The 5864-nt window shown below is 42.0% G+C and overlaps 1 long non-coding RNA gene across 1 annotated transcript; it reads right to left on the bottom strand.

Moving 5' to 3' along the window:
- Positions 1–1997: 1997 nt before the first annotated feature.
- LOC147829774 (uncharacterized) lies at positions 1998–5650 on the bottom strand. Its single transcript, XR_015448523.1, has 2 exons — positions 3959–5650; positions 1998–3841 (listed from the first exon to the last, which is right to left on the bottom strand). It is a non-coding gene; the product is annotated as an uncharacterized LOC147829774 (long non-coding RNA).
- Between the last annotated feature and the right edge of the window lie 214 nt (positions 5651–5864).

The following is a 5864-nucleotide window of genomic DNA, read 5'->3' on the forward strand; positions in this document are numbered from 1 at the left end:
GGGAGCTTCGAGAGTTGCTCAGAGAACACCCTACCTTAGTGGCTTGCTAGTGGGAAAGTATCACTTGTGCAGTCCCAGTGTTGCTAGGATGAGGCCTCTGTGCTTTGTGCATTGTGGAGTCAGTTTGCCATCTAATGGAAGATTCATTACACAGCAACCCTTTTGCTTTGGGGCCCCAATGTCTGGACAGAATCTTTTCACTCATATTCATGAAGCTGGTTCTATTCTATCCACTACCAGGCAAGAGTATATAGAAAATTTTAAATGATTCTTCTAAAGAAATCATGCAACTATTAAGGACAAAAGACTAGCAGTTTACATGGAGTTCTGAAAAGATAATGCGCACCAGAAAGTTAACTCTAGGTATGAGACCACATGAAATGACACAGATGCAAATTTGGCAAAGAGTAGTGGTCCTCTAACACCTTACCAGGTAGTGTGCTAAGAAGCATTGGGAGTGTGAGAGCTCTTGGTCCAGGTCTGTGGATCCTTCCTCATCCTTGCCATCCATTAAACCCCTGCTTGAGCAGCCTGTGAGAACCACAGTAGGTACCTTGCTTGCATATTTGGAAGTTGTTCAGTGGTTGCAGCTGTGGCAGCTGAGACATGAGAAGTTCCCAGGAGTGCTGGGCTCCTGTCAGTCCCCCTCCACCTCTCCCTCCCCAGCCTCTGCACAGGGTATGAGGAAGGGATTGCAGCTAGCCTTGGGACTCAGGCTCATCCCTGCTTCCAAAAACATATCCTTCTTTAAGGGCTGCCAGGATGATCAGATTTATGTCTGATAGTTTAACATCTCTCAGGCAATGACTGCTTGACTTTTCATTGAAAACAGTGAACTTGGAGCACAGAACAGCACAACGAAGCTATTGAACACTGAAATCTAAACCTACAAGTGTCCCATGCCTCTCTATCAGGCTGAGATGTACTATACAGGCAAGGTAGACACAGCACATGGCTCGATCTGTGGAATCTTGCCTGGTTGTGGTGCTGAAAGGAAAGTGATGGTGACCCTCTCTCTGGGAGACACTGAAAGGATAGCTAGAGCTTGGAGACCACAATTTTATTACTAGAAGATAAAGGTAAAAATAAAAGACAGATTTGTTTCAGAATTAATGATGTCCCAGCCCATGATCTTTCCAGATAGAGTCATGCAGAGGGATCAAGTGGGTGGTGCATGCTGTGCACACTAATCAAGGCCTCAACTCCTGGATCATATGAGCATTGTCTCATGAATCTATCCATACTTCCCTGTCTAAACTCCAACCAGAGCACCAGGTATCAATGTCCCCATGTCCACATTGGCTGATACACTCCCCTCAGGTAGATTCCTGTCCTGAAGTAGTGACCAAACTCAGCTAAGGGATTTTGAGAGGAAGAGGCTTTGGGGAACTTGTAGAACAGGAAGCAGTGCACAGCAGGGCCCCCAGGTTCTGAACAGAGGGCAATGTTTATGTCATGAGTGTGGCTAGAACCACATATTTGCTGAAATTTATTAAGAAAATTTCCTCTCTTAAGGGAATACAATCACAAGGATCTAATTTTTATATTACTGATTGACTTTAGTACTACTTACGAGTAGAAATATTTTTTTCAGTAAACATTTAATGGATTCAGTGAAGTTTCCTGGTGTTTGTCGGCCCATGATTATTTCTTTGGTCCTCGAAGGTTGGATTCAGTCATGTGGCCACATGGTGACCCTTTAGCATTCAGAGCACTTGCTGAGTGATCACAGAGAGCTTTCCAGTCACATGGATACAGTCTCAACCTCCAGACACTGCATCCAGTGCTTGAATTCTTGGCTATTTAGCAATTTCAGACTCTATTAAGATTCATGTACACAAAAATTGTATCCTGTTTGGTTCCTCCACTGACATTAGAATATCTGCTCTTGCCATTGAAAGTGTCTATGTATTTATTAAAGTGAACATATCCCTCATCTGATAGCTTAACTTGCTTCTGGAAACTAACAATAAATGAAAAACTGTTCAATGCAAATATACTTTGGATCTTTTTATTGGAAAAATTTATCTGAACTGAGGGCAACTGTGACAGTATGGAGATACCTCAAAAAACTAGGATTAGAGGTCCCATTTGACCCAGCTATTCCTCTGCTGGGTATCTTCCCCCCAAAATTAAAAGAATCATACCACAGTGATATATGTGCACTCATGTTTATAGTGGCACAGTTTGTAATAGGTAAAAATGGGAAACAACCCAAATGCCCATCAAATGGAGATGGGATAAAGAAGGTGTGGTTTTCCTAAAAAATGAAGTACTGCTCAGCTATAAAGAATGAGAAACTAGAGACATTTATAGCTAAATGGATGCACATTGAAGACATAATCTTAAGTGAAATAAATAGGACACACATCTGTAAATACCAAATAGCTTCTCTGGTTGGAAAAACTAAAAGTGTAAATCAGGTTCCAATGGTATAATTGATAATGTGAAATAGGAATAAAAGGTCTAAAGGAGTAGGGGAATTGGAACAGGTAGGGAAAAAGAAAGAAGGGAAAAAGAAAATATATGAGAAAAGGAAAAAATGGAAACAAGTCTGTAAATAGGGAAGGGTGGAGGGTTGAAGTGAGGGAAGGGAGATGGAGAAAAAAATAAGAACCAGGATACATCATGTAAAGCTACAAGATCCCAACGATGAATGTAACTATACTGTATACCTAAAATGTACCAATAAACTTAGTGGAAAAATAAAAGAAATTAAGTCTTGATAGTAGCCAAATATATTATTCAGTATTTTTCATTATTGTCTTCCATAGCTTAGTATATTTTGATATTAGTATTTGAAAGCTCCCATGCTGTAAATTCCAGGGTTTTGTCATTCTGCAAAGTGAAAAAATATAGAAACACTGAATCTCAATTTTCTTGCAGGTAATGGGGGAAAAGAAAGACAAAGAACAGGTAGAATACAGAGTTTTTTAAGGGCAGTGAAACAACATTGTCTCATGCCAGAATGTTGGATTATGTCATCACATATTTGTTTATGCTGGTGAAACGTACAACACAGAGAGTGAACCTCAATATGAACAGTGTACTTTGGGTGTAACTTAACACTGATTGACTGCAACAAAATTGTAATTGGCTGTTGAGGATAGAGACTATGTATGTGTGCAGTTGAGTATAAAGGACACTTCTGCACAATAAATTTTGTTGTGAACTTACATCTACACTGAAAATGACATAAGTCTTTAAAAATTCTTGCTTGGAACACATGAAATATTTTCTCTGATGCTGTGTGAATCCAAAATGACACCATAACCCACAGTGCTCAGGGACACTCTTTTGTCCTCCATTGAATCAGCACAGGTACTTGGATGTCAGTGCCACAGAAGCTGAGGAGGAGGAAAGGGAGTTAGTGTGCAGAGCAGCTTCCCTCCACCCTCTACCAACCCCTCCAAGTGAAACTAAAGCCAGGCTTCATCTGAGCAGTGCTCTCAGCAGGTGGAAACATCTGGGGTGGCAGCTGGGGCAGCTGGGCTCACATTTCTGCTTCCCTGGGTGGTTTATGTTATGGCTTGTATCACTCTGGGAGGGTAACTCTGATGCTGCTGACAATAATAAGTTCCAACATCTTCAGCCTCCACACTGTTGATAATCAGAGTGAAATCTGTTCCAGATCCACTGCCACTGAACCTGGTTGGGATCCCAGATGCTAAGCTAGGTGCAGCATAGATCAGAAGTTTAGGAGCTTTCCTTGGTTTCTGTTGATACCAAGTTAAATATTCACATATGTCCTTACTCGCCTGACAAGAGATGGTGACAGTGTCTCCTATGGATGTTGAAAGAGAAGATGGAGACTGGATCATCTGGATGTCACATCTGGCACCTGAGATTAGAAACATAACAAATATCAACACAATCATGATAAAATAGGGCCTCCTAGAAGATCTTGGCACTCTGACCAAACTAAATGGAATAAATTCCCAGTTCAATCTTTCCTCACCTTGGACCCAGAGCAGCAGGAGCCCCTGGAGCTGAGTGGGAACAGATTTCTTCACAGGGTGTGAGCAGCGGCCTCTTAAGAAGTCTTCAAGCAGCTGGCTGTGCTCTGGGCACATGCAAATCAGCAGGGGCTGGTCAGGGAAATGATTAATACTGACATGTTACGTGTTTATGGGCCCATTTAAAAATATATACATCCCTGAATTTGTAACTTATATTGGATGGAGAAAAGAGATCTATAGGAATAATTTATCTACTGTGTTAGAAACAAGCAGGACTCAGAGGAAAGCAATGAAGCAAGTCCTCCTTTTCCAAGGGCTAAGTGTGGTTTCAGGAAATGAGGCAGTGTGGCCAGTGAATTGAAGATCTTAAAAGATTTTCAACCACTGGAATCAATAGGAGAAGATTGGAAAGGGGCATAAAGGCTGAAGACTTTCTTGTAGTGCTGAGAGCTGCTGGGCTCTAACCCTGGGCTGTGGAGGAAGTGGCTGCTGTCCTGGCTCATGGGGCTGAGGACCTGGGGGAAACCACAGACCCTGTCCATGGCTCTTCCTGGCAGGGGATTAGGGGAAGGAAAATGCTCAGCACCTGTTGCTGAGGACCAAGCTGAGAGTAGCCAGGAGAAGAGACACTGTGAAAGTTCTCAGCTCTGTTCCCTAAAGGAAAATTATCACTTCTGCGATCCCATTGTTGCTAGGATGAAGCTTCTGTGCTTTGTTTATTGTGGAGTTGGCTTGCCATCTAATAGATTTGTAACATAGAAGCTATTTGGTTTGGGGCCCTAAGGCCTGGACTGAACCTCTTCACCTGGATTCATGAAGCTGATCTTTTTCTACCCATTACCAGGCAAGATTCTGTACAAAACTCAAATGATTCCTCTTAATAGATCATCCAGCTATTAAGAACAAAAGACTAAGAGTTCACCTAGAGTTCTAAAAAGGTAATGGTCCCAGGACAGTGAACACTGCATAATGACCAACATGATATTACAAAGACAGAGATTTCACAAAGACCACATGGCCCTGAAGCCCCTGCAGGAAGCATTTGTGCGCTCAGGGATCATGGTATCTTCTGTAAAGCCAGCCCATCCTCCCTATCCCAGAACCCTTCCAGAGCAGCCTGGGAGAACCCAGCAGCTCCCCTGCTTGCACACTCAGCAGTCTTTCAGTGGTTGCAGCTGTGGCAGCTGAGACATGGGAAAATCACAGGAGTGCTGGCTCCTGAAAGTCCCCCTCCAGCTTTCCCTCCCCAGCCTCTGCACAGGGTGTGAGGAAGGGATCACAGCTAGCCTTGGGACCCAGGTGCATCCCTGCTGCCACCAATACTTCCTTCCCTTAAAGGCCAGCAGAATCACCAGATTTGTGTCTCAGATTTTAACACCTCTTAGACAAGAATTGCTTTGACTTTTCATTGAAAACCACAAACTTGAGAGATAGAAATATAATATTGCAGCTAGGAGTCAGAGCAGTCAAGATTCGTGGGGAGCCCAGTTGCTGGTACTTTGGTGACTCTGCTATTACAAGTGTTGTTCACAGTATCACAAATGATAAATCATTTCAGAAAACATCCAAGGGCATTGATGCAGTCCAAACAGAATGAGGAGATGATCATACATAAAGCTCACAACTGAAGGAACCTTCCCAGAATAGGATACTTTACAATAGATGTTTGTGTTCAAGTTGATGATGGTAACATAACTAAATATTTTTCAGGTTTATTCCCTACTTTTAGCATTTTAAAATGTTGGTTTTCAGAAGCTATATAGTTCAGTTACTTAGTTAGACATTTAGATCTGTATCTCTTGGCTGCAGTGATTCAGTATCACTGTATTACTATCAAATAGATCTTGATAAATTTTTATATTTCAAATGCAATTATATTTTATATAACAAGATATAAACTTGCAT

This window comes from Heterocephalus glaber, unplaced genomic scaffold, assembly GCF_053883595.1.
Source record: "Heterocephalus glaber isolate CG9 unplaced genomic scaffold, H.glaber_assembly_v1.0 deba00000470, whole genome shotgun sequence".
Lineage (NCBI taxonomy): Eukaryota > Metazoa > Chordata > Mammalia > Rodentia > Bathyergidae > Heterocephalus > Heterocephalus glaber.